The sequence below is a fragment of the Dendrobates tinctorius genome, unplaced genomic scaffold (genome assembly GCF_039654945.1).
Source record: "Dendrobates tinctorius isolate UK_male_01 unplaced genomic scaffold, ASM3965494v1 ptg000071l, whole genome shotgun sequence".
Lineage (NCBI taxonomy): Eukaryota > Metazoa > Chordata > Amphibia > Anura > Dendrobatidae > Dendrobates > Dendrobates tinctorius.
Window position 1 is genome coordinate 17,717,750 of NW_027361739.1, and position 23,301 is coordinate 17,741,050.

General features: G+C 44.2%; 1 protein-coding gene across 4 annotated transcripts in view; it reads left to right on the top strand.

The window, feature by feature from the left end:
• The first annotated feature begins 212 nt into the window (after positions 1-212).
• The window catches only part of ZNF831 (zinc finger protein 831), a 151,485-nt gene continuing 128,396 nt past the window's right edge, over positions 213-23,301 (top strand). For 3 of the 4 annotated variants that reach the window (XM_073582468.1, XM_073582471.1, XM_073582472.1), the window contains exon 1: positions 213-353. The gene's annotated coding sequence lies outside the window, so the exon portion shown is untranslated. Of the gene's footprint in view, positions 354-12,683; positions 12,782-23,301 lie in introns of those variants that run through there. The other variant, XM_073582470.1, reaches the window with a different exon arrangement.

The window sequence follows — 23,301 nt, forward strand, 5'->3', positions numbered from 1 at the left end:
TATTGTAGCCACATGGACGATCGCCATGTATTGCTTCTTATAAGACAGTGACAGATATTGATATCATATCAATGGTGTTCACTCACACGTGTGCTGTAAACACGTAAACTTACAGGACCCTATAATTGTCACTTTTACATTCTTTGGTTGTCTTGTAGCCATGGTTACTGAAATATAGACATTCGAGTGGAAACGGGAAAAAAAACAGTGTTTCCGTGACAACTGATGAAAGCATAACTGCATGAAAGGAAAAAAAAATAAAAAATGATAATGCAAGAGCTGTATCTTTTTTAGAGAGAAATCAGGGAAGAGACGAGCTTCACACGCACCACATTCCTGGTGTCAGATTGCTGGTGAGTCCTGCATTTGTCTTATCCTGTCCCTTGTAACTGTCCTGTGGCCGGATATATGCGTGTCGTGCCGTACCCTGGGTCATGTGCCTGGGCTGTTTCCATACATTTCCCTAGAATGGTGGTGATGTGAGTCTCATCATCTTCGTCTCATCACCCTTGTTCTGCTATGAGTAAAGATCTGCAGTCCGTGTTCAGCTATTATTGATGTAGACAGTCATGTAGAGCAGGCTGATGTTCCTATAGAACATACCGTACATGTGGTAGGAAAGTGCTGCCCAAGTGGTCGTAAAGGGCCCAGATCTCCCCATGAAGGGACTTTTTGAGTAATTTACAATGTGTTAGCCGCCATGCATTGTTTGATCTGGAGTCTGTTACAAGACTATATATACACTGCCAAAAAACAAGAATGAATATTTCTTTCACCCTGGGCATATGTTCAGTCTGGTGCCCACCTGGCTTGCATTTTCTGTAACTGTTGCCCAGATGTATCCCCTTTATAATTAAAAATTATTATTAAAAACAACTGCGGTGAAAAGTGGACAGTTTTTGTTCTTATTTTATTCCCATTGCTCCGCTAGCATACACTTTTTTAAAAAAAAAATCCAGAAATATCGGCCCTTTTATTCCTGCTATATTTTATGGTCTTTTAGAAAGGGGCATGGTTCCTAGGGTAGTAAAGCACAGCAGCCTAAAGATACGCCCCCAGAGAATCCTGTCAGCAATGCCTCTTTGGAAAAAATTAGCACTAAATAAATATCGCCATAGCGCTGAAACTTAAGGGTGGACATATCATTGGTGCAACCTGGGGCCCAAGAGGTAAGGGGGTGTTGGCAGCAGATTATTCAGGATACTCTCCAAGATTGTGACAACAGAGCTTCATTATTCAGGAACAAACAGGAACAATATGCTTAATAGATCAGGAATAAATCATTGTGTGTCTATCTGTGCAGTATCTGCAGCAGGCTGCTTCTCTCATACACAGACACAGGAAATACAGTCCCATGCTCTCCCTGTGTGTGAGCCTCTGGGATTTTTTTTTTAAACTTTATAAACAACATACAAATCTAGCAACTGAACACTCACAGACAGGAAAGCAGTTGTTGCACCAAACATATTCCAACACCCCCACTCAACAACTACTTATCCTGTTAGTCCCATTGCGGTTCTAAAGTCCACAAACTTGGGTCTTGATAATGGCTTTGTCATACCATCAGCTATCATCTTGTCATGACTGTGGCTATGGTGCAGGAAGTGTTCTGACCATATAAGAAAGGCGTCTAGCTGGGATACCTTTGTTTGGCCTTCCTGATCTCCTGACTGGAGGTTGATTTGGTCCTTCTGTGTCTTCCTTGGTGGCTTCAGAGCTTATCCATACTTCAGGGTTTTCCTTTTCGGCATCTGGGTTTGGTGATTGAGATTCTTGTTCTTGCTTCCTAGGTTGAATAACTGGTGTAACTTCATGGAATTTGAGCGATACAGAGTTTTCATCAATCACTACATCTCTGCTGATTTTTACTGTGTTGGTCTCTGGGTGTAGGATTCTGTATCACTTTTGAGTTTCGCTATAGCCCACCACTTGGAACGTTTTTCTTTGGGAACATACACAAATGTTTTGCTTCCAAATATCCTGAGGTGCTTCAGGTTAGGCTTCTCATAGTTCCATAGCTCATATGGAGTTTTATTTGTGGCTTTACCTGGCACTCTGTTTTGAAGATAGCAAGCTGTCATGATGGCTACTCCCCAATAGGTAGATTCGCATCAAACAACATACAGTTGTGGCCAAAAGTATTGACACCCCTGCAATTCTGTCAGATAATACTCAGTTTCTTCCTGAAAATGATTGCAAACACAAATACTTTGGTATTATCTTCATTAAATTTGTCTTAAATGAAAAAAACACAAAAGAGAATGAAGCAAAAAGCAAAACATTGATCATTTCACACAAAACTCCAAAAATGGGCCAGACAAAAGTATTGGCACCCTCAGCCTAATACTTGGTTGCACAACCTTTAGCCAAAATGACTGCGACCAACTGCTTCCGGTAACCATCAATGAGTTTCTTCCAATGCTCTGCTGGAATTTTAGACCATTCCGCTTTGGCAAACTGCTCCAGGTCCCTGATATTTGTAGGGTGCCTTCTCCAAACTGCCATTTTTAGATCTCTCCACAGGTGTTCTATGGGATTCAGGTCTGGATTCATTGCTGGCCACCTTAGAAGTCTCCAGTACTTTCTCTCAAACCATTTTCTAGTGCTTTTTGAAGTGTTTTTTGGGTCATTGTCCTGCTGGAAGACCCATGACCTCTGAGGGAGACCCAGCTTTCTCACACTGGGCCCTACATTATGCTGCAAAATATGTTGGTAGTCTTCAGACTTCATAATGCCATGCACACGGTCAAGCAGTCCAGTGCCAGAGGCAGCAAAGCAACCCCAAAACATCAGGGAACCTCCGCCATGTTTGACTGTAGGGACCGTGTTCTTTTCTGTGAATGCCTCTTTTTTTCTCCTGTAAACTCTATGTTGATGCCTTTGCCCAAAAAGCTCTACTTTTGTCTCATCTGACCAGAGAACATTCATCCAAAATGTTTTAGGCTTTTTCAGGTAAGTTTTGGCAAACTCCAGCCTGGCTTTTTTTATGTCTCGGGCTAAGAAGTGGGGTCTTCCTGGGTCTCCTACCATACAGTCCCTTTTCATTCAGACGCCGACGGATAGTACGGGTTGACACTGTTGTACCCTCGGACTGCAGGGCAGCTTGAACTTGTTTGGATGTTAGTCGAGGTTCTTTATCCAACATCCGCACAATCTTACGTTGAAATCTCTTGTCAAATTTTCTTTTCCGTCCACATCTAGGGAGGTTAGCCACAGTGCCATGGGCTTTAAACTTCTTGATGACACTGCGCACGGTAGACACAGGAACATTCAGGTCTTTGGAGATGGACTTGTAGCCTTGAGATTGCTCATGCTTCCTCACAATTTGGTTTCTCAAGTCCTCAGACAGTTTTTTGGTCTTCTTTAATTTCTCCATGCTCAATGTGGTACATACAAGGACACAGGACAGAGGTTGAGTCAACTTTAATCCATGTCAACTGGCTGCAAGTGTGATTTAGTTATTGCCAACACCTGTTAGGTGCCACAGGTAAGTTACAGGTGCTGTTAGTTACACAAATTAGAGAAGCATCACATGATTTTTCAAACAGTGCCAATACTTTTGTCCACCCTCTTTTTTATGTTTGGTGTGGAATTATATCCAATTTGGCTTTAGGACAATTCTTTTTGTGTTTTTTCATTTAAGACAAATTAAATGAAGATAATAATACCAAAGAATTTGTGTTTGCAATCATTTTCAGGAAGAAACTGAGGATTATCTGACAGAATTGCAGGGGTGTCAATACTTTTGGCCACAACTGTACTTCTTCCACTTTCACAGAGACTACTGATCTTTCTCTCTGCAATGCAAGAAGGTGGACCCAGGCAACTATAGGCCGGTGAGTCTGACTTCTATACCAGGAAAGATCTTTGAACAAATTATTAAACAACATGTATGTCAATACCTGGATAAGAATGAAGTGATTAAACAGAGTCAGCATGGGTTTGTAACTAATAAGTCATGTCAGACTAATTTAATTTCCTTCTATGATGGTATTACTGATTGGGTGGATCAAGGAAATGCTGTAGATATAGTATATCTTGACTTCAGCAAAGCATTTGACAAAGTCTCTCATACAATCCTTATTGAAAAAATGACTAAGTATGGAATGGACAAGGCAACTGTTAGGTGGATTCATAACTGGCTTAGTGATCGGACCCAAAGAGAGGTCGTAAATGGCTGCACATCCAGTTGGAAGAATGTCTCAAGTGGGGTACCACAGGGCTCTGTCCTGGGCCCTGTATTGTTCAACATCTTTATCAATGATTTAGATGAAGGAATTGAGGGTAAACTGATTAAATTTGCTGATGACACAAAGCTAGGAGGGATAGCTAATACTAGAGAAGAGAGAGAGAGGATTCAAAAAGATTTAAATAAACTGGAGAAGTGGGCAGCAACTAACAGAATGGTTTTTAACAGGGAGAAATGCAAAGTACTACATCTGGGCAATAAAAATGAAAAAAGCATATATAGAATGGGAGGAATAGGGCTAAGTGACAGCACATGTGAAAAAGACTTGGGTATACTAATAGATCGCAGACTGAATATGAGTCAACAGTGTGATGCAGCAGCAAAAAAGGCAAATGCAATTCTAGGATGTATTAACAGAAGCATACAGTCTAGATCACGTGAAGTAATTATTTCCCTCTACTCCTCTTTGGTCAGACCTCATCTGGAATATTGTGTCCAATTTTGGGCACCACATTTTAAAAAAGACATCAACAAACTGGAGCAAGTTCAGAAAAGAGCGACCAGAATGGTGACCGGTCTGCAAACCCTGTCTTATGAGGAAAGGTTGCAGGATTTGGGAATGTTTAGTTTGCAAAAGAGAAGACTGAGAGGAGACTTAATAGCTGTCTACAAATATCTAAAGGGCTGTCACATTGTAGAAGGATCAACTTTATTCTCATTTGCACAAGGAAAGACTAGAAGCAATGGGATGAAGCTGAATGGGAGGAGACACAGATTAGATATTAGAAAAAACTTTTTGACAGTTAGAGTGATCAATGAGTGGAACAGGCTGCCACGAGAAGTGGTGAGTTCTCCTTCAATGGAAGTCTTCAAACAGAGGCTGGACAGACATCTAACTGGGATGATTTAGTGAATCCTGCTTTGAGCAGGGGGTTGGACCAGATGGCCCAGGAGGTCCCTTCCAACTCTACGATTCTATGATTCTATGATTCTATGCTCTGAGTTGTAAGGAGTGGTAGTCTGGAACATGATTCCATCCTTTTTCAAAATGGTTTGCACCTTACCATTTCTATATTCGGTTCCATTATCTGCACACAGAGCTTTTGGGATTCTTCCAAATTTGTTAAACACTACAGCAAGATATTCTTCAAGTTTCTGTGAAACTTCATCCTTACTGTGAAGCAGGTAGGCGACTGTATATCTGGTGTAGTCCTCAATAAATGTGAAGAAATATCTCTTCTTGCTAGGAGTTTGAACACTCCTTGGACCATATACATCTGTATGTATCAGATCCAGTGGCTGTGCAGATCTAGTGCTTATTTTAGGAAAGGATTTTCTAGATATTTTCCCTTTAAGACAGTTAGTGCACTTCATCATTTGACTACACTGGTTGATTTCAATACCATTTGCAAGTTGAGCTAGCTTCCTTACTGCTTCTGGGTCTCTGTGCCCAAGATGTCTGTGCCATACATGGATACAGTTCTTATGCAGATCTTGTCTAGCACTGTGCACTCTTTCTTTGCATTTTAGCTGATAAAATTAATCTTGGATTTCTCTTTCTGCAAAAGTGTGACCCTTCTTTGAGATGATGCAGCTGTTATCTCAAAAAGTAACAATGTAGTAATGGCCAGATTGGGGGTGGCCCACTGCTTACCGCGCACAGACGACACAGAGATGAGACGGAGGCAGATTTTTGGGTACAACAGGTCCGAGTTTATTGGCCGACCTCCTGACGACCGTAGCCTACACCGCAGCACCTTCACAGCTGTCCGTATCCAGGTCCGGGTACCTGCACCTTTCTTCTGTCGTAGTGACGTTCCTCGCGGCTCTTTCGCTGGGGCTGCCCTAGGCCTATCTACCGCCAGCGCTTCACCAGTCCGAGGTCATCGTCAGTTTGGTACCCCCGGGGCCTTGTCTGTTCTGCGGTTCTTTGTGTCGGGGCCACCCCCCTGACTGCCTCTTCTTCTCAGTCCCTTGGTCAAGCTCTCCACCGCTGTCCGTTCTCCTGACTGTCTCTTCTCCTCCTGAGCTCCTCCCAGGACTGGAACCCTCTGGAACCCTCTCCTGTCCTATTTATCTCCCTCCTCGGACACTTCCCTCCTGGGTTCCTATCTCCCCGCCCCCCATGACTAAGCGTTTTCATAGCCCTAAGCTGCTGTAAAGTCCTGTTCTCACGCTCCCCCCTGCCATCTTGTGGTCAAACTAAGGTACTGCACTCCTTTTCCATATTCCCCAGCTGTTTCCCTTCTGTCATTACAACCATCCATCTACAGTGCACAAACCGTCCCTTCTCCCTACAGACAAGTCTGTCCGTCAGGTCACTGTCATGTCGGACACTGTTCGCACCAGGGTGTCCGGCAGACAGCGGTAATACCCCATCCTACCACTTGGTTCTCAGCGGCGCTGGTTGGTCTTCTGAGCCGGCTTGGATTGGGTTAACCAGGTTGTCATTCTGGCTGAGGGCTTAGCCACGCCCTCTGTCTTTAAATTGTCCTGCGGGACTATGGGCGTCGCCGACTCTAGCTCTTGCCTTGTGCTAGCGATACCGGTCTGGAGTGGTGGTCTAAGGAGCATACGGTTTCTGGAGTAGTATATTCCGTTGTTGCTATTTTGCCTCCCTGTGTTGTATTTCTTGGTTGCCCTTGCACATTATTGTATTCTCCTGTGTGTACGCGGTGTGGTGCGTTTCCTTTATCCCTGTCCATACTTATTTGTGGGGTCTGGTGTTTGGTCTCCTCACTGGGTGGAGGGTGGTGGGTTCAGCTTAGGGCTGGACAGGAGACAAGGACAGGGTGGAGGCCCAGGCAGGCACACCATCAGTGTAAACCCTGGGTTGAGGGACAGACAGGGTTTCCCCTAGTCTGAGGGACACCACAGGGGCCCCAGGGTTTCAGCCTAAAGTTACCTAGGCTTCCCATGACATTATAGTCGGTTGGCCCAAAAAAAAAAAAAAAAAGGATTATTTACCATGGATCCTATAGTCTCCATAACCAAGCAGCTGGAGGCTCTGTCCATACAGGTCACTGAACTGAGGGGGCGGTCCAGCAACAAGGCCTGTCAGTTCCTGCTGTTCAAACTGAGGCAGCAGTCAGGGCAGCTGAACTCAAGTTACCTCTTCGATTTTCTGGTGATCGCTGTAAGTTCGTTGTATTTCGTGAATCCTGCAAGTTGTATTTTCGTATGCGTCCACTCTCCTCAGGAAATGAGGCTCAGCATGTGGGCTTGGTAATTTCCTTGCTGAGTGGTGATCCACAAGCATGGGCTTTTTCACTACCTTCTGATTCACCAGCATTTGAGTCCATAGACTTTTTTTTTCTGCTCTTGGTTTAATCTATGACGATCCTGACAGACTGGCGTTAGCAGAGTCTAAAATACGCTCTCCACTCCAGGGTGAGCGACTGGCAGAGGATTATTGTACGGAATTTCTTCGCTGGGCTGTGGACACTCAATGGAATGACCCTGCACTAAGGAGTCAATTTTTGCATGGGGTTTCTTGAAGGGTTAAACAAGCTCTGCTAATGTATGAGACTTCTGCCTCTCTTGAGGCTGCTATGGTGCTTGTAGTACGCATTGATCGCCGCTTTTGTCAGAGGTCGCAGGAGACATTGCCTGTGGGGGGGGGCAGTCTCTGGTGAGGTTGCCTCGGGTGAATCTGTGGAACCTATGCAGATCGCTGGTATATCACATACACATAAATGTCCCTTGCCCAGAAAGCAAGGGGTCTGTTTTTTTTGTGGCAAAAAAGGACATTTTATTAATGCTTGCCCCCTGGTACCTAAGAAAGTCGTGCCGGCGGAAAACTGCTAGGCTCAGAGGGTTTGGAGGAGTCTAGTCTGAGCCTTTGCATATCCTCCGTGGTCGTCTCCCAGTGTATGCTCCCTGCCAAGGTAGTAATCGGGGGCCAAGAGCTGTCAATTACTGTATTTGTAGATAGTGGTTCAGCCGCTAATCTCATTGATGTAAAGTTTGCGCGTACAGCGGGATTTAAGGTGGAGACGCTGCCTAATCCTATCCGGGTGGTTACCATCAATGCCTTCCCTCTCTCACAAGGGGAGATTAAAGAGTTTGTGGCTGATGTAAAACTCCACATTGGGGTCCTACACTCTGAGTGGGTAACATGTAAGGTGCTCAGTAATTTACCTGCTCAGGTAGTTCTGGGGTTTCCATGGTTGTCTATGCACAATCCGGTGATTGATTGGAATACCCAGGACATAATCCAGTGGAGCAGATATTGCCAGGAGAGTTGTCTGGCCACATGTATCTCCGCTGTGACTCCCAGCATCCCGGAGCCACTGCTGGACTTTGCTGATGTATTTTCTGAAAGAGGTTGTTCAGAGCTGCCACCGCACCGACCCTATGACTGTGCTATTAGGTTAAAACCGGGGGCCAAGTTACCGAAAGCCAGGATGTTTAATATCTCAGGTCCTGAGAGGCAAGCTCTCAAAGAATACATTGCAGAAAGTCTAAGCAAAGGGCACATCAGGCCTTCATCATCTCCATTGGTGGCGGGGTTCTTCTTTGTCAAGAAGAAAGATGGCGGATTACGCCCGTGTCTGGATTTCAGGGAACTCAACCAGATTACGGTTCGTGACCCATACCCAATGCCACTGATACCCGATTTGTTCAACCAGGTGTCAGGTGCCAAATGGTTTTCCAAGCTTGACCTCAGGGGGGCGTACAATCTCATAAGAGTCCGTCAAGGGGATGAGTGGAAGACGGCATTTAATACCCCTGAGGGTCATTTTGAGAATTTGGTGATGCCATTTGGGTTGACGAGCGCGCCAGCAGTATTTCAACATTTCATAAATGATGTCTATTCTCATCTCTTGGGGAAATTTGTTATTATATACCTTGATGACATTCTTATTTACTCACGCGACCGTGATGCACACATAGAGCATGTTAGGCAGGTATTGCAGTTGCTCAGGGAGAACAAGCTCTATGCCAAGCTTGAGAAATGTGTATTTGTCGTCCAAGAATTACCTTTTTTGGGTTATGTAATTTCCGCATCAGGGTTTAAAATGGACACCGCTAAGGTGCAAGCGGTGCTGCAGTGGGATCGGCCTGATAATCTCAAGGCGCTTCAGCGATTCCTGGGCTTTTCCAATTATTATAGGAAATTTATTAAGAATTTTTCTATGATTGCTAAACCGCTCACCGACATGACTAAAAAAGGTACCAATTTTTCTGACTGGTTTGAGGCTGCTGTGCGCGTGTTTGAATTCCTAAAAAACAGTTTTGCTTCAGCTCCCATCCTGGTTCAGCCTGATGTCTCCCTACCATTTACCGTGGAGGTGGATGCATCTGAGGTTGGAGTGGGGGCGGTACTGTCTCAGGGTCCATCCTTGGGCAAATTGCATCCGTGTGCCTACTTCTCCAAGAAGCTGTCGCCTGCTGAGCGTAATTTCGATATTGGTAACAGGAAATTGTTGGCCATCAAGTTGGCATTTGAGGAATGGCGACACTTCTTGGAGGGGGCTGTCCATCAGATTACTGTTATTACAGACCATAAAAATCTGCTTTATTTAGAGTCTGCTAAATGCCTGTCCCCCAGACAGGCTCGCTGGGCGTTATTCTTCACCCGGTTCAATTTTTTTGTAACATACCGACCAGGTTCTAAGAATACTAAGGCGGACGCCTTGTCCAGATGTTTTCCGGGTGGAGAGCCACGGGAGGATCCGGTGCCTATCCTCCAAAAGGGAGTTGTGGTCTCGGCTCTCACGACAGAAGTTGAGGCAGAGATTGCTGAGGCTCAGGAGGAGGTACCGCCGGATCTGCCTCCTAATAAATCATTTGTGCCACTACACCTACGCTTAAAGGTGTTAGGGGGGAACATCACGATACTGTCCTGGCGGGCCACCCAGGGGTTAAGGGCACTCTGGAACTTGTATCACGTCGTTTTTGGTGGCCCAAAATCCGGCAGGACGTGGCCTCATATGTGTCAGCCTGTACCACGTGCGCATGGGCCAAGACACCACACTCCCGTCCTGCTGGCACGTTGCATCCTCTCTGTGTGCCCAGTAAGCCATGGACTGAGATTTCCATGGATTTCATTACTGATTTGCCCTCCTCGGCTGGGAACACGGTCATTCTGGTAATAGTTGATCGGTTCTCTAAAATGTTGCATTTCGTTGCTTTGCCATCTTTGCCCAGTGCGAAGACCCTTGCTCAGGTATTTATTCGCGAGGTGGTCAGGCTTCATGGTGTCCCGTCTCACATTGTATCTGATAGAGGTACACAATTTGTGGCAAAATTTTGGAGAGCTTTTTGTTCACGCCTAGGGATTAAATTGTCTCATTCATCGGCTTTCCATCCGGAGTCGAATGGGCAGACAGAGAGTATGAACCAAAACCTGGAACAATACTTGCTCTGTTTTGTGTCTGACAATCAGGAAAAGTGGTCAGCGTTTCGTCCTCTGACTGAATTCGCGATAAACAATCATTGTCAGGAATCGTCTGGGGAATCTCCTTTCTTTTGTGTTTATGGTCAACTGTTATGAATGAGTCACCGTAGAGGGAAAAACAGAAATACTAGCTAAGTCCAGAAAACCAGGGAAGTTGGCAGCTATCGGATTGCAGACCCCTGAACCTATCAACAACAGTTAGCAGTAGCCGTGGGGGGTTCCTACGGTGCCCTAGACCCCTTGATCACAGCCGGAGAACTAAATAGCCTAAAGACAGAAAGGGAAATCTAAACTGCCCCAGAGCAGACCCCAAAGCAATAGGCAGCCCCCAACATATAATGATGGTGAAGCAAGATGAAAAAACACTCACACAGATAGAAAGATAGGCTGAGCAAATGATGGGGCCCAAGCTAACTAAATAGGACAGGATAGAAAAGCTGCTGTCTGCAATCCACCAAAACCCTATCAAAACAAGAGCCAACAGACTGATAGGGAAAAAAGCCCTGAAGACGCTAGGCTTCAAAAAGACTATATCAGTACTCAGGTATTTTCTGAAGACAGAGCAAAAAGGAATTCAGCTCACCCCAGCAGGGAATGGCAGAAATCCAGAAAAACAAGGAAAAACAAAACCAAAACACAAATGCAAAAAGCAGAGCAGAAAACTTACTTTTGAGGAGCAGGAATCAGACTGGTCTCCTAGAATCCCTCAGAGAAATCACCAGCCAGGCAGAAGGGCGTCGGCTGCCTTATATCCAGTCAGCAATTCCAGTCACCCAGTCAACATCATCCTGCTCAGGTGCTTGGTAATCAGCCTCCCTACCTTCCTTCACCAGAAGAGGGAGTTCATCAGACCTCAATGGTGAAGGGGAAAATGAACTCACAACAGTCAACATCCCCAATTCTGTACCTTGCGCCAAGGGTGCTTTGCGGGCGTCCCTGAGGAGGACCAGTTGGGAGCACAATTGTCATCCGTTTGGAGGAGAGTAAAGCAGCGCTTGCTGAATGTAGGTTCTAGGTACAAACGTGTGGCTGACGGTAGACGTGTGCCATGCCACCACCTCCCGTCTTGGTGGATGGCACATTGGAGTTTGAGGTGTCCAAAGTGGTTGACTCTCGGGTAGTGCGTCGCACTCAACAGTACCTCGTCCACTAGCGTGGCTATGGTTCTGAGGAGAGGACTTGGGTGCCGGCTTCGGACATACATGCAGACCGACTGATTACAGGGTTTCATCACCGCCATCCGGACAAGCCGGGTCCTCGACATTGTGAGGTTCCTGGGGTCCCTCGTAGAAGGCGGGGTACTGTCATGTCGGACACTGTTTGCACCAGGGTGTCCGGCAGACAGCGGTAATACCCCATCCTACCTCTTGGTTCTCAGCGGCGCTGGTTGGTCTTCTGATCCGGCTTGGATTGGGTTAACCAGGTTGTCATTCTGGCTGAGGGCTTAGCCACGCCCTCTGTCTTTAAATTGTCCTGCGGGACTATGGGCATCGCCGACTATAGCTCTTGCCTTGTGCTAGTGATACCGGTCTGGAGTGGTGGTCTAAGGAGCATACGGTTTCTGGTGTAGTATATTCCGTTGTTGCCATTTTGCCTCCCTGTGTTGTATTTCTTGGTTGCCCTTGCACATTATTGTATTCTCCTGTGTGTACGCGTTGTGGTGCGTTTCCTTTATCCCTTTATACTTATTTGTGGGGTCTGGTGTTTGGTCTCCTCACTGGGTGGAGGGTGGTGGGTTCAGCTTAGGGATGGACAGGAGACAAGGACAGGGTGGGGGCCCAGGCAGGCACACCATCAGTGTAAACCCTGGGTTGAGGGACAGACAGGGTTTCCCCTAGTCTGAGGGACACCGCAGGGGCCCCAGGGTTTCAGCCTAAAGTTACCTAGGCTTCCCATGACAGTCACCTTCCCTACAACTACATTCCACTTTGCAGGATATTTCTGCACAATTATCATTCTGTGCTCTCTGTTTGTACATTCCACTTTGGTGGTTTTTTCCTGAGGAAGGAGTTCTGTGAAACTTCGAAACGCGGCGAATAAAGACCACTGTAATAATAATTGTTTATAGTGATTCGCAGCGCGGATTGTCTGACCACTTTTTTCCTATCCTGCATCTTCTACGTCGGTTCCTCGTGGATCTGTGGTTCCTGCAGCAGCGAATCCTCCATGCTTATTACAAGCTCCATCTGGTGAGTGTATTATTTTTAAATTGATATACCTACACTGGATAATGCACTATTGCGATATTTCTCTTCAATAGTATCCCTAGTACCTTTATATGTGACATAGTGCCCTGTGGACTGTAGAGGCCTGAGGCACCATATGGGGGCATTCAGATTACCTTCGTGAGCATACATTAATTCATGGATTTTTGTGATGATGATAACTGTCTAGAGATTACCACGGCAATATGACCTGCTGTGCTGTATACCTATATATGAGGCACTCCGAGGTACAGTATGGACCCTTAGCACACTATAGGTTCTTTATTATGGATCTACAGCAGCACATAATGAGGTCTAATCACTGTAACACAAATGCTTGAGCTGATTCTTGGTGGTTTTCCATTGGTCTGAAGATAAACATACTAAAACCAATTCTTGACTAGGTGATTCATCATGGTGCGCAAAAGTAACAGCTACATCAACCTTAGCAATGCTACATCTGCGTATTATATTTCTCAAATCTATATATAAAAAGCCTTCGCTGCACAGCTTTGTTATTCTTAAGCTTCGTATTTATTACATCAGGGATTTGACAAATTCCTTTCCTACGATACTAACTTCTAAGTCATTTTCTCACATCGCGTTTGATCACTTCGTGACCATATAAGATATTTGGACAGATTGGTGATCAATTAAACATGAAATTTCACAGATATTTCTGATGTGACTGGTCAATAAAATCTGGAGCCATTGAGGAATTATGATTTTAGTCATAAACTATGCTTCAAGGGTGGACATCTTTATTTTTCAAGGATAAAGGCGATCTATGCAGAGAACACTCTTTCCTGAGGGAAAGTACATGATTCATTTTTGTGAACTCCCCTCTAATGTGTTTAATACCATGGTTTAAGGAAAGATATGGGAAGGTTGAAAGGGACCATCAAAAGTCATTGATTGACTTAAAGGGGCAGTGAAGTAGTACAGCAGAACAACAACAGACGTTTTGGTCAAATCCAAGTCACATATGTCAATAAATTAAAAAATAAAGATAAAGTAATTCATGTAGGTTTTCTCACATTTATTTTATTTCTTTATCTTTGAATTTATTGATATATGTGACTTTGAATTTCTAGATATTTTTCTTTTCCTATTGATTTATAGTACACAGATGAAGGTCTTTATTGACCGAAACGTCTGATCTTCTTTTATACTACTTCACTGCCTTTAAAGTGTAAATAATTTGCATCCATCTGAGTGACAAGTTTTTGCTGAATATTTCCCTATGTACAGACATGGAATTAACCTGTCAATCAATAGATGGGGTGTGGGCAGAAGCCAAACAAGGACCGTGTTGGACTAGTCTTGTCTCTGCCCATGGTTCCTACGACCTCTATGTCAGCCCTTCAGACTACAGTTGTACTCAAAAGTTTACATACCCCAGCAGAATTTTCTTCTTTCTTGGCCTTTTTTCAGAGAATATGAATGATAACACCAAAACTTTTTCTCCACTCATGGTTAGTGGTTGGGTGAAGCCATTTATTGTCAAACTACTGTGTTTTCTCTTTATAAATCATAATGAAAACCCAAAATATCCAAATAAACCCTGATCAAAAGTTTACATACCCTGGTGATTTTGGCCTGATAATATGCACAGACGTTGACACAAATGGGTTTGAGTAGCTACTAAAGGTACAGTGGGTACGGAAAGTGTTAAGACCCCTTTAAATTTTTCATTTTTGTTTCATTGCAGCCATTTGGTAAATTCAAAAAAGTTCATTTTTTTCTCACTAATGCACACTCTGCACCCCATCTTGACTGAAAAAAACAGAAATGTAGAAATTTTTGCAAATTTATCAAAAAAGAAAAACTGAAATATCACACAGTCATAAGTATTCAGATCCTTTGCTCAGACACTCATATTTAAGTCACTTGCTGTCCATTTCCTTGTGATCTTCCTTGATGGTTCTACTGCTTCATTGGAGCCCAGCTGTGTTTAATTAAAATGATAGGACTTGATTTGTAAAGACACACACCTGTCTATATAAGACCTCACAGCTCACAGTGCATGTCAGACCAAATGAGAATCATGAGGTCAAAGGAACTGGCCAAGGAGCTCAGAGAGAGAATTGTGGCAAGACACAGATCTGGACAAGGTTACAAAAGAATTTCTGCAGTACTTAAGGTTCCTAAAAGCACAGTGGCCTCCATAATCCTTAAATGGAAGAAGTTTGGGACACCAGAAGTCTTCCTAGACCTGGCCGTCCTGCCAAACTGAGCAATTGTGGGAGAAGAGCCTTGGTGAGAGAGGTAAAGAAGAAACCAAAGATCACTGTGGCTGAGCTCCACAGATGCAGTAGGGAGATGGGCGAAAGTTCCACAAAGTCAACTATCACTGCAGCCCTCCACCAGTCGGGTCTTTATGGCAGAGTGGCCTGACGGAAGCCTCTCCACAGTGCCAGACATATGAAAGCACACATAGCGTTTGTTAAAAAACACATGAAGGACTCCCAGACTATGAGAAATAAGATTCTTTGGTCTGATGAGATGAAGATAGAACTTTTTGGTGATAATTCTAAGTGGTATGTGTGGAGAAAAACAAGCACTGCTCATCACCTGCCCAACAGAATCCCAACAGTGAAACATGGTGGTGGCAGCCTCATGCTATGGGTGTGTTTTTCAGCTGCAGGGACAGGACAACTGGTTGCAATTGAAGGAAACATGAATGCGGCCAAGTACAGAGATATCCTGGAGTAAAACCTCTTCCAGAATGCTCTGGACCTCAGACTTGGCCGAAGGTTCACCTTCCAACAGGACAATGACCCTAATCACACAGCTAAAATAACAAAGGAGTAGCTTCAGAACAACTCTGTGACCATTCCTGACTGGCCCAGCCAGAGCCCTGACCTAAACCCAATTGAACATCTCTGGAGAGACCTGAAAATGGCTGTCCACCAACGTTCACCATCCAACCTGATGGAACTGGAGAGGATCTACAAGGAAGAATGGCAAAGGATCCCCAAATCCAGGTGTAAAAAACTTGTTACATCATTCCCAAGAAGACTCATGGCTGTACTAGCTCAAAAGGATGCTTCTATTCAATACTGAGCAAAGGGTCTGAATACTTATGACTATATGATATTTCAGTTTTTCTTTTTTAATACATTTGCAAAAATATCAACATTTCTGTTTTTTTTTGTCAAGATGGGGTGCAGAGTGTACATTAATGAGGAAAAAAATGAACATATTTTGAATTTGCCAAATGGCTGCAATGAAACAAAGAGTGAAAAATTTAAAGGGGTCTGAATACTTTCCATACCCACTGTAAATCATCCTTTGCCCTAGTTGGATGCCGTCCATTTTCTGCATTCTTTTAAATATGCTATGCCGATTCAGGCTCCATTAAACTGTGGCTTTTGGTTCAAGGGTCTAATCTCATAACTCAGAGTCTCTGTGAGTCTGACTATCATCAACCCCTCTTCCTTCATCTCTCATTCAATTATTTTAATGTAGTGAATGTTAATGGAGGTAACCATCATGACCAGTACAACCAAACAGTCCTTAAATATCCAAGTATGACTGTAGATCACCTACATTTTCCTTTGTTCTTGCTATGTTCTACCTAAAGAGGGACAAGAAGTTCTTCAATCTGAGGATGCCATCAAACAGTATGTCATATCTCTCTTCCCTAATTGTGGCATTGTGGGGTGTAGCTCTACACTAGGGCTATACGGCGCCATTGCCTGCCCCACATGAAGATCACGATGCTGCATTTTCACATTGAGTTTATGTTTCTGAGTGGGTTGCGTTACATCGTACAATAGCAAGAGGAACAAATGTTTTTGGTTATTTGACTTGTCTGAAACTTACTGTCATACAACCGGAATGGCTAATTAGTGATACCCTTAATTATTTTGTGTCAGGCCAGGTTCAGAAACACATATGATAAATTAGCAGTGGATACAGACAGAAGAGGGTCCATGTGCAAGAACAGTATAAGGTCCTTTGCAGTCCAATCGCTCATCATAATGCATTCCTCCGTTTTTTGCAACGCATTGGTGGGCCCCCTTACCTCTTGGGCCCCTGTGCGGTTGCATCAATGATATGTCTGTCCCAGTGATACAAATATAAAAGAAAATGACCAGCACCTACATCAGAATAATAGAGTTGTGAACATGTGCAAGCCATTACAACTATTCAATATAACCAAGAAAATACAGCTGCACTCTGAAATGCTATAATATGCAAACACTGAATGTATGAAATCGGAATTGCATTGCTTCTATAGAAAAGATGTACAAAATGGAGGTACTTAGCGCACAAATTGGCCAATTCATGCTAACCCTACAGCCATGGCAAGGCGTACCCCTTTGTTGGGAACCTAACCTTACACGCCTCTCCAGGATTGAAAGCCTACAAACTTAAGGTATGCAGGTTCCAGCTCTAATTAAAAATGCCTTAACATGATGGGAACCCGTGTACTACAAGTATAAAAATACTGACCAGCAACGCCAAACAGAAGACAAGTGTGAACAGGTGGGCTCTCATGAATTGGCCAATTTGTGCGCTAAGTATCTTCATTTTGTAACATATTTTCTATAGAAGTAATGCAATTCAATGTTTGCATATTATAGCATTTCAGAGTGCAGCTGTATTTTCTTTGTAGTTTCTCTGATAAATAGTCCATTTTTCATATGGAAAAACAAAAGGATTTTCAAACATATTCCACCTGGGTTTCATACATATGTCTATTTTTTTTACATCCATCCGTATGGCAAAATGTATGAGACCAAATGCCATTTCCTATGTTAATAATTGCAACATATCTGCATAAAACAGATGGAATAAGAATAATTCTTTCAAGTTTTTTTTGGAGTATCTAAAGATTTGAAAAGATGAGTCTCATCTGAAAAATGGAAGAAAATAATGCACTCTGCCATTTTTTCACACGGACTTTCGGTCCGTATGAAAGAACGCTGTCATTGTGCCATCCGATTTCAACAAGGACATCACATGTACGTGTAATATGCTCGTCTTAGCGAGCCCTTAATTGGAGCCGTGCTTTACTCTCAGGGCAGATGGCTGGGAAAACTGAGCATTAAGGACTGTAAAAATAAGTCTTTTTTTTATAAATATAGTTCATGTTCCATTTAGTCACCAGTTTTGGACTTGCTGTGCTTGCTGAAAGTGAAAGCTTAATACATATGGATCTCTCTCTTCATTAAATTACGTGGTATCGCAGGAACACACAGAGAAAACTATACACAAGCAGGAGAAAAGCAAAGAGCATAATCTCGTGAATCAATTTTAGATATACCAATTTTCCCTACATGCCAACTTAATCGCATCTAAGTGCTGGAATCTTATTACTGCGCTTTTGCTAAAATGATCCTTCAATAGACGACGGGTTCAGGCATTGTCTGGGTGGCAGTCATTGCTGTGCCTCGTACTGTATGTAAAAAAGAAGAACACTTCCAGAATACTAAATGTATCTACACGTTGTACTGTCTGTAAACCAGGGGGTGGAGAATTTGTACGATGAGCGAGTAGTGTCCCCCCACAGTTGTGCGCTACTGATTTTAGCAATGTATGATGGATGTCGTAATATAGCATGAGGACATGTTGATATTGTGGGAACCGAGTGATTACAAGTAAAACTCAAAATGCTACTATTCAAGTGCAGAACTAGAAAGTTCGCACTTCCCTTGTCCTGCTGCCACAGAATGCCGACGTGTGAGACCAGAGTCATGAAAATCTTTTTGCTCAACTCTAGCTACAGGAGTGGAAAGTTTGAGGATGTGACCGCACAGAGCCGCTGGCTGCATATGGCAGAGCCTTCACCAAAAGTGGTTAATGACCGTATGATTTTGAAACAAAGAAATAACACTTTCTTTATGTGCTGAGGATTAGGTTTGACTTTTATTGACTATGGCTTATTACAAGGTGCAAAGCTTGGAGGTCATGCTCAGGCAGAGGTGCAGTTTACAACAACTGAAGGAAAGTCTTTTTAAAAGTAAATACCAACTTGTTATGTTCCAGTGGTGGCGTTCATTCTGTTGAAAGGAGATGGACATATTGCCCACATTCCCACTTGAAGAAACAAGTGTTATTGTAATGTGAATTGTGATGTATAATGTGAATGGTGATGTGCGTTAAAGATGTTAGTAATGTTGATAATGTGAATTAACTGACAGAAGGGATAGCAAAAGTTAATGTTTGGAACTAGACTAGAGTAGGAGGGGATAAGTTGAAGGGAAAGTGACAGTTTCCTGGTAGTGTGGCAGATAGGGCCTGTAGTGCTTAGAGAAGGGACCTAAGGTTCATTGTGAGCAGTGCCGCATTGTTGGTTTTCCCTAAAGTGAGAAGAGACCAGAGGAAAGGGATAGCTTGATCTAGAGCAGAAGTGACAGAGAGACAGAGTGAATTATCGGAGACGGGTCCTGGGAGGGGATGCCTTGCAGTAAGGCCTAGAGTTTATAACTCCGGAAGGGAATGGGTGTAGACAGGACTGGATATGCTAGACAGAGTGTCTCGGGTGGGAGTTCCAGAGAGTCATGGTCCAGCCGGTGTAGGACCTACATATATCCAGAACGCCCCCACATTATTAGTCATGGATAACCGAAGTTGTTTATCCCTCCTTTTGGATTGAGAGACGTTGCAGTCACTGGAGTGTTCTACACCCTCAGTCGAGGACTAAATCTGAATCCTGGTGGATGTTGTCCCTAAGGAACTATGTGTGTGCCTGTCTTATGGACAGGAGTGAAGTTGAAGGACAATAGACTGTGTCCATGGTAAAAAGGGCTATCCTTAAAGGGAAGGTCTAACTATGTGGTTGGCTTGAGGGCCCTTTTTCAGAGGGGCCAAATTAACCTGAGGGATCGGTGCTGGGTTAGGAGAACAGTAAAAAGGACTCGGATCGTCGTGGTTCCAGGGACCAAACTGAGAAGACCAGCTCTGTGTTTCTCTAGCAAAAGAATGAGACTTTATCTGGTTCGGGCTGAATAATTTGCAGGAGAGTGGTTCAGTATCTTTTACAGCATCTGGTTATATAAGTTACACTTATGAGCAAAAGGATAAAATTGTTTTGAACTTTTCACTTTCTGGCTCCATATCACACCATCCACTACTGCTTTGCACATGAGACTACCATCATTTTATAGACAATCATCTTGGCTATGCATACATAAATTTGACTTGCAACTATTTAGCATATGATTAGTTATGCAGATTCTTGTCAAGTTACTGCATTGTTAGTGTTTTATACTTAGTGGTGGAAAAATCTTTTTCTTCCTGTATACTACAAAATACAAACTGTTCTCACGGTCCCTAATAGCTCAGTGTATTATTAGATTGATTCTCAAGCAAAAGGTCACTGGTTTGAATCGAGGAGCAGCCATGAAGAAAATTTACCAAGAAAAGAGAAACAGCATTAACCAGCTCATCAATAGTAGTCTCTCAGGCAAGAAAATTGCCAAACTGCATCATGTGAGTGCCATGACAGTTGGAAGAATACAAAATGAAATCAGTCCATCCATTCAAAACCAAGAGGTAGACATCCAGGCAAAAAATTTGAGTCAACAAGTCGGCTCATAACCAAGTCTATCAGTTCTGGTGCAACAAACAAGGCAGTTGAGGTGGCTTGTATGCTTCGTAATAGTGAGATCACAGATGTCCATGCAAGCACCGTGCAACACACGTTACACAAGTCAGTAATGGTGGCAAGAAAAAAGTGAAGAAGCCTTGACTTCAATATTGTTATAAGAAGCATCGGCTCGAGTTTGCAAAAAAGTACAAAAAGTGGACAGTAGAAGATTGGAAATGGGTGATTTGGAGTGATGACACAAAAGTCTATAGACTCTGATGACACAAAAGTCTATAGACTCTGATGGGTGCAAATGAATCTGGCAGAAACATCGGAGCTACAGGTGGGTATCCTATAACTCGAGTTTCTTCGTACAATCAAGTACTGTGGGTATGAAAAGGACGAAGTACTGTTCCAGCAGGATAATGACCTGAAGGATACATTGAGATTGGTAAGGGGAAGAAATAGTTCAGTGACAAGTTGAGGTGCTGAACTGGCCCTCACAGCCCCAGACCTCAACCCAATCAAACACTTGAGGGTAGAGCTGAAGAAAAAGCCGTACACATGCCCAAGTGAATATACTTTGGGAAAGTGTAGACGAGACCTGGGAATCTGGGATCAGATTTTGGTTGAGACATGCTTCAATCTGATCAAGAGCAGGCCCAGAAGGATTCAGACAGTATTGAAAGCCAGGGCCAGTTTTAGACAAAGTGGGGCCCTGGGTAAAAGTTGAAAGTGGAGCCCCAAATACTCACATATTGCACCATCACACAGAAACATTTCTGTTGTATTTATAAGTGCTAAGTTCAGGCTGGTAAACGAGCGTGATCGACAATATTGAAGTCGTTCGACACTTGTTTCCCTGCCTTTTTAGGGTAGGTGCACATGTTATTGAACCAAATGGATTCACCATGTCCAATCCATTGTGTGGGTGAGATTTCTCTCGTGGAGACTAGTCTCTGCAAGATAAATAGACATGCTGCAGTCTGGCGAGACGTGCCGCATGTCCGTCTCCGCGCATGAGCTGCGGGCGTCTGTGCACACATAGTGGGCATGGGATTTCTTGAAATCCCATCCACTATGCTGTAACATCTGGATGCTGCACAAGTATGCAGCATCCAACCCGAATCATTTACTGACTGTGTGCACCTCCCCTTACTCCGGCTGAGGAAGAATGATTGGTACAGATAGTCCTCGATACAGTATAATGGAGGTCCCAAATAGTACATATAGTAAAATGCACTCCCTATGGTCCTTGATAGAGTATAATGCAGCCCCCTCATAGAGTATAATCTATTCCCCTCATAGAGCATAATGCAGACCCATTCAGAGTATAATGCAGCCCCCACAGTGTAATGCAGCCCCCCACACACAGTATAATGTAGACTCCTCAGAGTATAATGCAGCCCCCCACACACAGTATAATGTAGATGGGTCGCCCTCCCAGGGCTGTGGGGTACTCGGTACCGGGCCAGTCTCTCAGAGGGGAATGTCACAGCAGCGGTGACCCGGTCCTTGGCCCTGGGAGCCCATGTAAAAGGGGCAGAGTGGTTGAATAAAGTTTATGAGTGATTCGTGACACCACCTGTGGTGTTCGGCAAGGGAGGTGTTAAGCCGACGCTGCAGACAGACCCTCTGGGACAGATAGTGGGGTGCAGCAGTGATGTTATAGCCTTCCACGGGCAGGGCTGTAGTCCCAGGGCAGAATAGATGAAGAGGATAGGTGTTGAGGAAGAGGGTGCAGTGTCTGGCACAGAGATGTAGCAGTGCTGAAGAAGTTGCAGGAAGAAGACAAGGACACAACAAAGTGTAGTTTCTTTACCTTTACTTTGTAAGTGCAGTCCAGGGTCCAGATTACAGATGTCACAGGAGCTGATTAGCCTGGAAGCAACTTAGGAATCTCTATCAGATGGGTTGTGTAGTCTCCTCTCTAGCGCTAAATTGAGGTACATGCAGCACTATGTTACACTGATGTTCCTCCTTCCCTTTTGGATCTATCTCGTATGGCAGACAGCTGTAGCCTTCTATCTCCTTTGGCTCACACGTCGCTGTTGTGCCTCTGAATCTTAGATGGGAATAGAGCATTTACAGCTTCCTATTCCTCTGGTTTCTGTTGCAGGACCGTCAGTATCCATACAACCTTGGAGACCAGGCTCCAGATCATGCGCTACAGCTGGGAATGAGCCTCAACTCTCTGCTCAATCCCCAGCTCCTCTCTCACGTCCACACACTTCACCCTCCTCACAGAACTGACTAATTTCCCTTCCTGGCCCTCAGAGAGCACTCCTCCCCCAATTCTGGTTCAGAGCTCCCTCTGCTGGCCCGAAGTGGGAACCGTGTTGCATGTTATGGTTAACTGCTAGAGAGACCCTTCATTGCTTCCAAGCCTGACCTCACCCTCCCTGGAGGAAGGCAATGCCACTGTGGCGACCATACTCCTGGGGGTGCCACCTTGACCCCTCTGAGTATAATGCAGCCCTCTCAGACTATAATGCACCCCCCACACGCAGTATAATGCTTCCACTTCATAGTATAATGTAGCCCCCTTGGAGTATAATGCAGCCCCTCAGACTATAATGCAGCCCCACACACAGTATAATGCAGCCCCCCAGAGTATAATGCAGTCCCCACACACAGTAGAATTTAGCCCCTTCAGAGTATAATGCAGCCCCTTCAGAGTATAATGCAGCCCCTCATAGTATAATGCAGCCCTACACACATAGTATAATTCAGCCTCCTCCACACAGGATAATTCAGCCTCCCCAACACAGTATAATTCAGCCCTCCCACACAGTGTAATTCGGCCCCCCCACAAACACACACAGTATAGTGCAGCCCCTCACACACATAGTATAATGCAGCCCCTTCAGAGTATAATGCCGCACCCTCAGAGTATAATACAGCCCACTAAGAGTATAATGCAGCCCCCCAACGCACAGTATAATGTAGACTCCTCAGAGTATAA